Source organism: Arvicola amphibius, chromosome 15 (genome assembly GCF_903992535.2).
Source record: "Arvicola amphibius chromosome 15, mArvAmp1.2, whole genome shotgun sequence".
Classification (NCBI taxonomy): domain Eukaryota; kingdom Metazoa; phylum Chordata; class Mammalia; order Rodentia; family Cricetidae; genus Arvicola; species Arvicola amphibius.
Window position 1 is genome coordinate 49447410 of NC_052061.1, and position 13179 is coordinate 49460588.

The 13179-nt window shown below is 61.6% G+C and overlaps 6 non-coding genes across 6 annotated transcripts; all 6 read right to left on the bottom strand.

Moving 5' to 3' along the window:
• Positions 1–591: 591 nt before the first annotated feature.
• Positions 592–710, bottom strand: LOC119802391. The gene has a single exon (XR_005283405.1). It is a non-coding gene; the product is annotated as a 5S ribosomal RNA (ribosomal RNA).
• Positions 711–2581: 1871 nt separating this feature from the next.
• LOC119802392 lies at positions 2582–2700 on the bottom strand. Its single transcript, XR_005283406.1, has one exon. It is a non-coding gene; the product is annotated as a 5S ribosomal RNA (ribosomal RNA).
• A 1872-nt stretch (positions 2701–4572) lies between these two features.
• Positions 4573–4691, bottom strand: LOC119802393. The gene has a single exon (XR_005283407.1). It is a non-coding gene; the product is annotated as a 5S ribosomal RNA (ribosomal RNA).
• A 1876-nt stretch (positions 4692–6567) lies between these two features.
• Positions 6568–6686, bottom strand: LOC119802394. The gene has a single exon (XR_005283408.1). It is a non-coding gene; the product is annotated as a 5S ribosomal RNA (ribosomal RNA).
• Positions 6687–8569: 1883 nt separating this feature from the next.
• On the bottom strand, positions 8570–8688 carry LOC119802395. Its single transcript, XR_005283409.1, has one exon. It is a non-coding gene; the product is annotated as a 5S ribosomal RNA (ribosomal RNA).
• Positions 8689–10589: 1901 nt separating this feature from the next.
• Positions 10590–10708, bottom strand: LOC119802396. The gene has a single exon (XR_005283410.1). It is a non-coding gene; the product is annotated as a 5S ribosomal RNA (ribosomal RNA).
• Positions 10709–13179: the final 2471 nt, after the last annotated feature.

The following is a 13179-nucleotide window of genomic DNA, read 5'->3' on the forward strand; positions in this document are numbered from 1 at the left end:
CACGCACAACACACACACACACAAACACAAAGGCGCCTAACGTGGCCTACACGACCACACGTGCAGCCACATGGGGCCACTCCCATAAGCACGCACATTGCACATTACACACAGGCAAGCAGGCACACAGGCACGCAGGTGGGCGTACGGGCCATCCCCGGGAGTGGGTGGGAGGAGCCTGCTCGCTCTTAGACTGCTTCCACCGGGTGCGTTGCGTGGAGGGGGCGTGGCGATCTCTTCCTAAAGACGGACGCAGTGTTGTGCTGTGCGGGGGCTGCTCTGCCAGGCGCCCCCGCCCCTCGTCCCTCGCTTTCGCTCCCGAGGGCATGCCGGTGCCCGTCCAGCTCCCACCCGTGACACCCACCCCACGCAGCCCGCGCCGAGGTCCCGCAGGAAGGCAGGTCGGTGGTGTGTTTGGAGTCCTGCCCCCTGGGCTGTCCCAGGTGGGTGGATTTGGAACCTTGGGAGAGGTGGGCCCTCTTTCCGGGCTGCGGATCGTCCTGGTGGTGTCCTGGTCCTGGTCCTGGCTGGGCCTCGGCCCGCGATCGCGAAGGCCAAAGGGGCCAAAAGGGGAGAATTAAGAAAGAAAAAAGCCTACAGCACCCGGTATTCCCAGGCGGTCTCCCATCCAAGTACTAACCAGGCCCGACCCTGCTTAGCTTCCGAGATCAGACGAGATCGGGCGCGTTCAGGGTGGTATGGCCGTAGACGGAGGCGTGTTCTCGCTGTGCTGCCCCAAGAGCCTGCCGCAACCCTGGCCCGCGCCCCTGCACGCCAGCCCGCACCCACGCCCCCACGCCCTCCGCAGTGCTTTCTCGCGGTCAGGAGAAACCTTGGTTCTCTCTTTGGAACTTGGAATGCCAGCTTCTAAGATTCCAGTTCTGTCCCATGCCCACCCCCAGCCCCAGTCCCAACCCTATCCCCTATCGCCAGCCAGCCAGCGGGGCCATCCAGTCCCCCATTGAAGATGCCTCCACGGCACGGCGCCCTGCCCTTGCGGGAGAAGAGAGAAAGATAGGCTGTCCAGCGTGGAAGATGATGCTCCTGGGCCGACCGGTGGGGCCGGGGGGACTTGGAACTTGGGTCTTGGCGCTCTCTGCTCGTGGACGTGGACGGTGGGGGCGGCGGGGGCCTGGGGCGGGGGGGGGGCAGGTCCCGGGCCAGAACGCTCTTGGGCTATGTATGCTTATTTCCACCGGGCCACCCGGCATCCGCCACCTACCGCTCCTTCCATCAAGGAAGAATCAAGAAGGCGCGTCTGTCTGTTCCTTCTGCACCCACCTCTGGGGTTGAGCGGGACCTTCTTGCGGCTGGACTGTCATAAGGATGCTGTCGGCTAGCATCTGAAACCCACAGCACAGCACAGCACAGCACAGCCCTCTGCGGCTTGGCTCCGGGTGATCGATGGTTCCACCGGAGGGCTTAGTGGAACAGCGCCTGAGCGTCCAGCTTCTTGACTCCATGCCCATCTTGGACCTCGGTGCTTGGCCTCCACCTCACAGATTCCATCCCTGCGCCCAGGCCTTGGCCCCTCAGGTTGGGTTCAGGAGGCAACCAACTGTTGATATCTGGCATCCCATCCCGCCGGAAACAAGCCCACCAGCCGAGCGAGCCCGAGAGGGCACCAGTGCGTGGGCGCTGCCACTCGTGCACGCGCGCATGCCCGTACGCACTCGAGCCAGCGCACAAGCACACACACACACACACACACACACACTCGCGTACGCAGAAACACACTCAAGCACGCGTGTATGCACGCACGCGATCGGAGCCTACAGACAGACACACAAGCAGGTAGTAGACACCCAGACGCACATCCACACACGCATGCACGCACAGCACATGCAGACCCACACGAACGTGCGCGCACACACACGCACACACACGCACACACACGCACACACACACCATGCTTGCGAGAATGCACACACTCCCGAGCAGACAGACACAAAAGCAGGCAACACCCCAGACACACAGACGCACGAGCATGCACGCACAACACACACACACACAAACACAAAGGCGCCTAACGTGGCCTACACGACCACACGTGCAGCCACATGGGGCCACTCCCATAAGCACGCACATTGCACATTACACACAGGCAAGCAGGCACACAGGCACGCAGGTGGGCGTACGGGCCATCCCCGGGAGTGGGTGGGAGGAGCCTGCTCGCTCTTAGACTGCTTCCACCGGGTGCGTTGCGTGGAGGGGGCGTGGCGATCTCTTCCTAAAGACGGACGCAGTGTTGTGCTGTGCGGGGGCTGCTCTGCCAGGCGCCCCCGCCCCTCGTCCCTCGCTTTCGCTCCCGAGGGCATGCCGGTGCCCGTCCAGCTCCCACCCGTGACACCCACCCCACGCAGCCCGCGCCGAGGTCCCGCAGGAAGGCAGGTCGGTGGTGTGTTTGGAGTCCTGCCCCCTGGGCTGTCCCAGGTGGGTGGATTTGGAACCTTGGGAGAGGTGGGCCCTCTTTCCGGGCTGCGGATCGTCCTGGTGGTGTCCTGGTCCTGGTCCTGGCTGGGCCTCGGCCCGCGATCGCGAAGGCCAAAGGGGCCAAAAGGGGAGAATTAAGAAAGAAAAAAGCCTACAGCACCCGGTATTCCCAGGCGGTCTCCCATCCAAGTACTAACCAGGCCCGACCCTGCTTAGCTTCCGAGATCAGACGAGATCGGGCGCGTTCAGGGTGGTATGGCCGTAGACGGAGGCGTGTTCTCGCTGTGCTGCCCCAAGAGCCTGCCGCAACCCTGGCCCGCGCTCCTGCACGCCAGCCCGCACCCACGCCCCCACGCCCTCCGCAGTGCTTTCTCGCGGTCAGGAGAAACCTTGGTTCTCTCTTTGGAACTTGGAATGCCAGCTTCTAAGATTCCAGTTCTGTCCCATGCCCACCCCCAGCCCCAGTCCCAACCCTATCCCCTATCGCCAGCCAGCCAGCGGGGCCATCCAGTCCCCCATTGAAGATGCCTCCACGGCACGGCGCCCTGCCCTTGCGGGAGAAGAGAGAAAGATAGGCTGTCCAGCGTGGAAGATGATGCTCCTGGGCCGACCGGTGGGGCCGGGGGGACTTGGAACTTGGGTCTTGGCGCTCTCTGCTCGTGGACGTGGACGGTGGGGGCGGCGGGGGCCTGGGGCGGGGGGGGGGGCAGGTCCCGGGCCAGAACGCTCTTGGGCTATGTATGCTTATTTCCACCGGGCCACCCGGCATCCGCCACCTACCGCTCCTTCCATCAAGGAAGAATCAAGAAGGCGCGTCTGTCTGTTCCTTCTGCACCCACCTCTGGGGTTGAGCGGGACCTTCTTGCGGCTGGACTGTCATAAGGATGCTGTCGGCTAGCATCTGAAACCCACAGCACAGCACAGCACAGCACAGCCCTCTGCGGCTTGGCTCCGGGTGATCGATGGTTCCACCGGAGGGCTTAGTGGAACAGCGCCTGAGCGTCCAGCTTCTTGACTCCATGCCCATCTTGGACCTCGGTGCTTGGCCTCCACCTCACAGATTCCATCCCTGCGCCCAGGCCTTGGCCCCTCAGGTTGGGTTCAGGAGGCAACCAACTGTTGATATCTGGCATCCCATCCCGCCGGAAACAAGCCCACCAGCCGAGCGAGCCCGAGAGGGCACCAGTGCGTGGGCGCTGCCACTCGTGCACGCGCGCATGCCCGTACGCACTCGAGCCAGCGCACAAGCACACACACACACACACACACACACACTCGCGTACGCAGAAACACACTCAAGCACGCGTGTATGCACGCACGCGATCGGAGCCTACAGACAGACACACAAGCAGGTAGTAGACACCCAGACGCACATCCACACACGCATGCACGCACAGCACATGCAGACCCACACGAACGTGCGCGCACACACACGCACACACACGCACACACACGCACACACACACCATGCTTGCGAGAATGCACACACTCCCGAGCAGACAGACACAAAAGCAGGCAACACCCCAGACACACAGACGCACGAGCATGCACGCACAACACACACACACACAAACACAAAGGCGCCTAACGTGGCCTACACGACCACACGTGCAGCCACATGGGGCCACTCCCATAAGCACGCACATTGCACATTACACACAGGCAAGCAGGCACACAGGCACGCAGGTGGGCGTACGGGCCATCCCCGGGAGTGGGTGGGAGGAGCCTGCTCGCTCTTAGACTGCTTCCACCGGGTGCGTTGCGTGGAGGGGGCGTGGCGATCTCTTCCTAAAGACGGACGCAGTGTTGTGCTGTGCGGGGGCTGCTCTGCCAGGCGCCCCCGCCCCTCGTCCCTCGCTTTCGCTCCCGAGGGCATGCCGGTGCCCGTCCAGCTCCCACCCGTGACACCCACCCCACGCAGCCCGCGCCGAGGTCCCGCAGGAAGGCAGGTCGGTGGTGTGTTTGGAGTCCTGCCCCCTGGGCTGTCCCAGGTGGGTGGATTTGGAACCTTGGGAGAGGTGGGCCCTCTTTCCGGGCTGCGGATCGTCCTGGTGGTGTCCTGGTCCTGGTCCTGGCTGGGCCTCGGCCCGCGATCGCGAAGGCCAAAGGGGCCAAAAGGGGAGAATTAAGAAAGAAAAAAGCCTACAGCACCCGGTATTCCCAGGCGGTCTCCCATCCAAGTACTAACCAGGCCCGACCCTGCTTAGCTTCCGAGATCAGACGAGATCGGGCGCGTTCAGGGTGGTATGGCCGTAGACGGAGGCGTGTTCTCGCTGTGCTGCCCCAAGAGCCTGCCGCAACCCTGGCCCGCGCTCCTGCACGCCAGCCCGCACCCACGCCCCCACGCCCTCCGCAGTGCTTTCTCGCGGTCAGGAGAAACCTTGGTTCTCTCTTTGGAACTTGGAATGCCAGCTTCTAAGATTCCAGTTCTGTCCCATGCCCACCCCCACCCCCAGTCCCAACCCTATCCCCTATCGCCAGCCAGCCAGCGGGGCCATCCAGTCCCCCATTGAAGATGCCTCCACGGCACGGCGCCCTGCCCTTGCGGGAGAAGAGAGAAAGATAGGCTGTCCAGCGTGGAAGATGATGCTCCTGGGCCGACCGGTGGGGCCGGGGGGACTTGGAACTTGGGTCTTGGCGCTCTCTGCTCGTGGACGTGGACGGTGGGGGCGGCGGGGGCCTGGGGCGGGGGGGGGGCAGGTCCCGGGCCAGAACGCTCTTGGGCTATGTATGCTTATTTCCACCGGGCCACCCGGCATCCGCCACCTACCGCTCCTTCCATCAAGGAAGAATCAAGAAGGCGCGTCTGTCTGTTCCTTCTGCACCCACCTCTGGGGTTGAGCGGGACCTTCTTGCGGCTGGACTGTCATAAGGATGCTGTCGGCTAGCATCTGAAACCCACAGCACAGCACAGCACAGCACAGCACAGCCCTCTGCGGCTTGGCTCCGGGTGATCGATGGTTCCACCGGAGGGCTTAGTGGAACAGCGCCTGAGCGTCCAGCTTCTTGACTCCATGCCCATCTTGGACCTCGGTGCTTGGCCTCCACCTCACAGATTCCATCCCTGCGCCCAGGCCTTGGCCCCTCAGGTTGGGTTCAGGAGGCAACCAACTGTTGATATCTGGCATCCCATCCCGCCGGAAACAAGCCCACCAGCCGAGCGAGCCCGAGAGGGCACCAGTGCGTGGGCGCTGCCACTCGTGCACGCGCGCATGCCCGTACGCACTCGAGCCAGCGCACAAGCACACACACACACACACACACACACACTCGCGTACGCAGAAACACACTCAAGCACGCGTGTATGCACGCACGCGATCGGAGCCTACAGACAGACACACAAGCAGGTAGTAGACACCCAGACGCACATCCACACACGCATGCACGCACAGCACATGCAGACCCACACGAACGTGCGCGCACACACACGCACACACACGCACACACACGCACACACACACCATGCTTGCGAGAATGCACACACTCCCGAGCAGACAGACACAAAAGCAGGCAACACCCCAGACACACAGACGCACGAGCATGCACGCACAACACACACACACACAAACACAAAGGCGCCTAACGTGGCCTACACGACCACACGTGCAGCCACATGGGGCCACTCCCATAAGCACGCACATTGCACATTACACACAGGCAAGCAGGCACACAGGCACGCAGGTGGGCGTACGGGCCATCCCCGGGAGTGGGTGGGAGGAGCCTGCTCGCTCTTAGACTGCTTCCACCGGGTGCGTTGCGTGGAGGGGGCGTGGCGATCTCTTCCTAAAGACGGACGCAGTGTTGTGCTGTGCGGGGGCTGCTCTGCCAGGCGCCCCCGCCCCTCGTCCCTCGCTTTCGCTCCCGAGGGCATGCCGGTGCCCGTCCAGCTCCCACCCGTGACACCCACCCCACGCAGCCCGCGCCGAGGTCCCGCAGGAAGGCAGGTCGGTGGTGTGTTTGGAGTCCTGCCCCCTGGGCTGTCCCAGGTGGGTGGATTTGGAACCTTGGGAGAGGTGGGCCCTCTTTCCGGGCTGCGGATCGTCCTGGTGGTGTCCTGGTCCTGGTCCTGGCTGGGCCTCGGCCCGCGATCGCGAAGGCCAAAGGGGCCAAAAGGGGAGAATTAAGAAAGAAAAAAGCCTACAGCACCCGGTATTCCCAGGCGGTCTCCCATCCAAGTACTAACCAGGCCCGACCCTGCTTAGCTTCCGAGATCAGACGAGATCGGGCGCGTTCAGGGTGGTATGGCCGTAGACGGAGGCGTGTTCTCGCTGTGCTGCCCCAAGAGCCTGCCGCAACCCTGGCCCGCGCTCCTGCACGCCAGCCCGCACCCACGCCCCCACGCCCTCCGCAGTGCTTTCTCGCGGTCAGGAGAAACCTTGGTTCTCTCTTTGGAACTTGGAATGCCAGCTTCTAAGATTCCAGTTCTGTCCCATGCCCACCCCCACCCCCAGTCCCAACCCTATCCCCTATCGCCAGCCAGCCAGCGGGGCCATCCAGTCCCCCATTGAAGATGCCTCCACGGCACGGCGCCCTGCCCTTGCGGGAGAAGAGAGAAAGATAGGCTGTCCAGCGTGGAAGATGATGCTCCTGGGCCGACCGGTGGGGCCGGGGGGACTTGGAACTTGGGTCTTGGCGCTCTCTGCTCGTGGACGTGGACGGTGGGGGCGGCGGGGGCCTGGGGCGGGGGGGGGGCAGGTCCCGGGCCAGAACGCTCTTGGGCTATGTATGCTTATTTCCACCGGGCCACCCGGCATCCGCCACCTACCGCTCCTTCCATCAAGGAAGAATCAAGAAGGCGCGTCTGTCTGTTCCTTCTGCACCCACCTCTGGGGTTGAGCGGGACCTTCTTGCGGCTGGACTGTCATAAGGATGCTGTCGGCTAGCATCTGAAACCCACAGCACAGCACAGCACAGCACAGCCCTCTGCGGCTTGGCTCCGGGTGATCGATGGTTCCACCGGAGGGCTTAGTGGAACAGCGCCTGAGCGTCCAGCTTCTTGACTCCATGCCCATCTTGGACCTCGGTGCTTGGCCTCCACCTCACAGATTCCATCCCTGCGCCCAGGCCTTGGCCCCTCAGGTTGGGTTCAGGAGGCAACCAACTGTTGATATCTGGCATCCCATCCCGCCGGAAACAAGCCCACCAGCCGAGCGAGCCCGAGAGGGCACCAGTGCGTGGGCGCTGCCACTCGTGCACGCGCGCATGCCCGTACGCACTCGAGCCAGCGCACAAGCACACACACACACACACACACACACACTCGCGTACGCAGAAACACACTCAAGCACGCGTGTATGCACGCACGCGATCGGAGCCTACAGACAGACACACAAGCAGGTAGTAGACACCCAGACGCACATCCACACACGCATGCACGCACAGCACATGCAGACCCACACGAACGTGCGCGCACACACACGCACACACACGCACACACACGCACACACACGCACACACACACCATGCTTGCGAGAATGCACACACTCCCGAGCAGACAGACACAAAAGCAGGCAACACCCCAGACACACAGACGCACGAGCATGCACGCACAACACACACACACACACAAACACAAAGGCGCCTAACGTGGCCTACACGACCACACGTGCAGCCACATGGGGCCACTCCCATAAGCACGCACATTGCACATTACACACAGGCAAGCAGGCACACAGGCACGCAGGTGGGCGTACGGGCCATCCCCGGGAGTGGGTGGGAGGAGCCTGCTCGCTCTTAGACTGCTTCCACCGGGTGCGTTGCGTGGAGGGGGCGTGGCGATCTCTTCCTAAAGACGGACGCAGTGTTGTGCTGTGCGGGGGCTGCTCTGCCAGGCGCCCCCGCCCCTCGTCCCTCGCTTTCGCTCCCGAGGGCATGCCGGTGCCCGTCCAGCTCCCACCCGTGACACCCACCCCACGCAGCCCGCGCCGAGGTCCCGCAGGAAGGCAGGTCGGTGGTGTGTTTGGAGTCCTGCCCCCTGGGCTGTCCCAGGTGGGTGGATTTGGAACCTTGGGAGAGGTGGGCCCTCTTTCCGGGCTGCGGATCGTCCTGGTGGTGTCCTGGTCCTGGTCCTGGCTGGGCCTCGGCCCGCGATCGCGAAGGCCAAAGGGGCCAAAAGGGGAGAATTAAGAAAGAAAAAAGCCTACAGCACCCGGTATTCCCAGGCGGTCTCCCATCCAAGTACTAACCAGGCCCGACCCTGCTTAGCTTCCGAGATCAGACGAGATCGGGCGCGTTCAGGGTGGTATGGCCGTAGACGGAGGCGTGTTCTCGCTGTGCTGCCCCAAGAGCCTGCCGCAACCCTGGCCCGCGCTCCTGCACGCCAGCCCGCACCCACGCCCCCACGCCCTCCGCAGTGCTTTCTCGCGGTCAGGAGAAACCTTGGTTCTCTCTTTGGAACTTGGAATGCCAGCTTCTAAGATTCCAGTTCTGTCCCATGCCCACCCCCAGCCCCAGTCCCAACCCTATCCCCTATCGCCAGCCAGCCAGCGGGGCCATCCAGTCCCCCATTGAAGATGCCTCCACGGCACGGCGCCCTGCCCTTGCGGGAGAAGAGAGAAAGATAGGCTGTCCAGCGTGGAAGATGATGCTCCTGGGCCGACCGGTGGGGCCGGGGGGACTTGGAACTTGGGTCTTGGCGCTCTCTGCTCGTGGACGTGGACGGTGGGGGCGGCGGGGGCCTGGGGCGGGGGGGGGCAGGTCCCGGGCCAGAACGCTCTTGGGCTATGTATGCTTATTTCCACCGGGCCACCCGGCATCCGCCACCTACCGCTCCTTCCATCAAGGAAGAATCAAGAAGGCGCGTCTGTCTGTTCCTTCTGCACCCACCTCTGGGGTTGAGCGGGACCTTCTTGCGGCTGGACTGTCATAAGGATGCTGTCGGCTAGCATCTGAAACCCACAGCACAGCACAGCACAGCACAGCACAGCACAGCACAGCCCTCTGCGGCTTGGCTCCGGGTGATCGATGGTTCCACCGGAGGGCTTAGTGGAACAGCGCCTGAGCGTCCAGCTTCTTGACTCCATGCCCATCTTGGACCTCGGTGCTTGGCCTCCACCTCACAGATTCCATCCCTGCGCCCAGGCCTTGGCCCCTCAGGTTGGGTTCAGGAGGCAACCAACTGTTGATATCTGGCATCCCATCCCGCCGGAAACAAGCCCACCAGCCGAGCGAGCCCGAGAGGGCACCAGTGCGTGGGCGCTGCCACTCGTGCACGCGCGCATGCCCGTACGCACTCGAGCCAGCGCACAAGCACACACACACACACACACACACACACACACACTCGCGTACGCAGAAACACACTCAAGCACGCGTGTATGCACGCACGCGATCGGAGCCTACAGACAGACACACAAGCAGGTAGTAGACACCCAGACGCACATCCACACACGCATGCACGCACAGCACATGCAGACCCACACGAACGTGCGCGCACACACACGCACACACACGCACACACACGCACACACACGCACACACACACCATGCTTGCGAGAATGCACACACTCCCGAGCAGACAGACACAAAAGCAGGCAACACCCCAGACACACAGACGCACGAGCATGCACGCACAACACACACACACACAAACACAAAGGCGCCTAACGTGGCCTACACGACCACACGTGCAGCCACATGGGGCCACTCCCATAAGCACGCACATTGCACATTACACACAGGCAAGCAGGCACACAGGCACGCAGGTGGGCGTACGGGCCATCCCCGGGAGTGGGTGGGAGGAGCCTGCTCGCTCTTAGACTGCTTCCACCGGGTGCGCTGCGTGGAGGGGGCGTGGCGATCTCTTCCTAAAGACGGACGCAGTGTTGTGCTGTGCGTGGGCAGCTCTGCCAGGCGCCCCCGCCCCTCGTCCCTCGCTTTCGCTCCCGAGGGCATGCCGGTGCCCGTCCAGCTCCCACCCGTGACACCCACCCCACGCAGCCCGCGCCGAGGTCCCGCAGGAAGGCAGGTCGGTGGTGTGTTTGGAGTCCTGCCCCCTGGGCTGTCCCAGGTGGGTGGATTTGGAACCTTGGGAGAGGTGGGCCCTCTTTCCGGGCTGCGGATCGTCCTGGTGGTGTCCTGGTCCTGGTCCTGGCTGGGCCTCGGCCCGCGATCGCGAAGGCCAAAGGGGCCAAAAGGGGAGAATTAAGAAAGAAAAAAGCCTACAGCACCCGGTATTCCCAGGCGGTCTCCCATCCAAGTACTAACCAGGCCCGACCCTGCTTAGCTTCCGAGATCAGACGAGATCGGGCGCGTTCAGGGTGGTATGGCCGTAGACGGAGGCGTGTTCTCGCTGTGCTGCCCCAAGAACCTGCCGCAACCCTGGCCCGCGGTCCTGCACGCCAGCCCGCACCCACGCCCCCACGCCCTCCGCAGTGCTTTCTCGCGGTCAGGAGAAACCTTGGTTCTCTCTTTGGAACTTGGAATGCCAGCTTCTAAGATTCCAGTTCTGTCCCATGCCCACCCCAACCCCCAGTCTAGCATCTCAAACCCACAGCACAGCACAGCACAGCACAGCCCTCTGCGGCTTGGCTCCGGGTGATCGATGGTTCCACCGGAGGGCTTAGTGGAACAGCGCCTGAGCGTCCAGCTTCTTGACTCCATGCCCATCTTGGACCTCGGTGCTTGGCCTCCACCTCACAGATTCCATCCCTGCGCCCAGGCCTTGGCCCCTCAGGTTGGGTTCAGGAGGCAACCAACTGTTGATATCTGGCATCCCATCCCGCCGGAAACAAGCCCACCAGCCGAGCGAGCCCGAGAGGGCACCAGTGCGTGGGCGCTGCCACTCGTGCACGCGCGCATGCCCGTACGCACTCGAGCCAGCGCACAAGCACACACACACACACACACACACTCGCGTACGCAGAAACACACTCAAGCACGCGTGTATGCACGCACGCGATCGGAGCCTACAGACAGACACACAAGCAGGTAGTAGACACCCAGACGCACATCCACACACGCATGCACGCACAGCACATGCAGACCCACACGAACGTGCGCGCACACACACGCACACACACGCACACACACACCATGCTTGCGAGAATGCACACACTCCCGAGCAGACAGACACAAAAGCAGGCAACACCCCAGACACACAGACGCACGAGCATGCACGCACAACACACACACACACAAACACAAAGGCGCCTAACGTGGCCTACACGACCACACGTGCAGCCACATGGGGCCACTCCCATAAGCACGCACATTGCACATTACACACAGGCAAGCAGGCACACAGGCACGCCGGTGGGCGTACGGGCCATCCCCGGGAGTGGGTGGGAGGAGCCTGCTCGCTCTTAGACTGCTTCCACCGGGTGCGCTGCGTGGAGGGGGCGTGGCGATCTCTTCCTAAAGACGGACGCAGTGTTGTGCTGTGCGTGGGCAGCTCTGCCAGGCGCCCCCGCCCCTCGTCCCTCGCTTTCGCTCCCGAGGGCATGCCGGTGCCCGTCCAGCTCCCACCCGTGACACCCACCCCACGCAGCCCGCGCCGAGGTCCCGCAGGAAGGCAGGTCGGTGGTGTGTTTGGAGTCCTGCCCCCTGGGCTGTCCCAGGTGGGTGGATTTGGAACCTTGGGAGAGGTGGGCCCTCTTTCCGGGCTGCGGATCGTCCTGGTGGTGTCCTGGTCCTGGTCCTGGCTGGGCCTCGGCCCGTGATCGAGAAGGCACATCCACATAGGCAAGCACACACATCACACAAGATTGCACACACTCCCGCGCAAACGATACAAAAGCAGGCATCACCCCAGACACACATGCACAAGCGTTTTACACAACACACACGCACAGACTCACACCCACATACACACACCAGTGCATTATATGGTCTACCGGAACACATGTTTTCCCTTCTATGGGTATTCACTCAATTATCAGGTTAGACTTTCTCGTTTCAAATCACCATGCTTTAGTCTCTTCCTTTATATTTTTATAGTTTGTATATTTTCCTGCATGTCTTTGAGGCAAGAATGTCCCTAAATGTCCCAAGTTTGACATTGTCGCACATCTCTTGAAATGACTTCCCTTCTTTACTTGCTTTCCACAGGTAAAACGTTGGTTTTAGTTTTTTGTCTTGACTGTCGTTATAGCAATTCTTCATAAACAAACTGAGTAACCGTGGTTTAACTTAAACCCAAAGCACTGGGTACACCTTCAAGGGATTGTTCTTAAGAATTTTTAAATAACATGTTTATTTATTTACTTATTTATTTTTTGGTTTTTCGAGACAGGGTTTCCCTGTAGTTTCTAGAGCCTGTCCTGGAGCTAGCTCTTGTAGACCAGGCTGGCCTCGAACTCAGAGATCCGCCTGCCTCTGCCTCCCGAGTGCTAGGATTAAAGGCGTGAGCCACCACCGCCCGGCCTAACATGTTTATTTTTAACATGGATCATGTGAGGTTATGAGATGTACCTATTGTACATTGGTGGCAGTGTACAGCTTTTACCCTTCCCTCAAGAGGCTAAAGCAGTTGACCTTTGTAAATTTCACGCCAGTTTGGACTACAGAGTGAGTTTCAGGTCTACAGAGATAAACTATGTCTCAAAAACACCAAAACCACATCAAACAAAGAATAAGATCCACATCTAATCTGGATCACTCCTTCTAGTAGCAGCCTACAGACATAAATGATACTGAAGAAGGAAGTTCTCTCTTTCTCTGCCTCCCTGTCCTAGCTCTGGATACCAAGCTCATCCCTTTACTAGTATTAGAGACCACATCGTTGGAACTTTGGTGCCTACTGAAGAG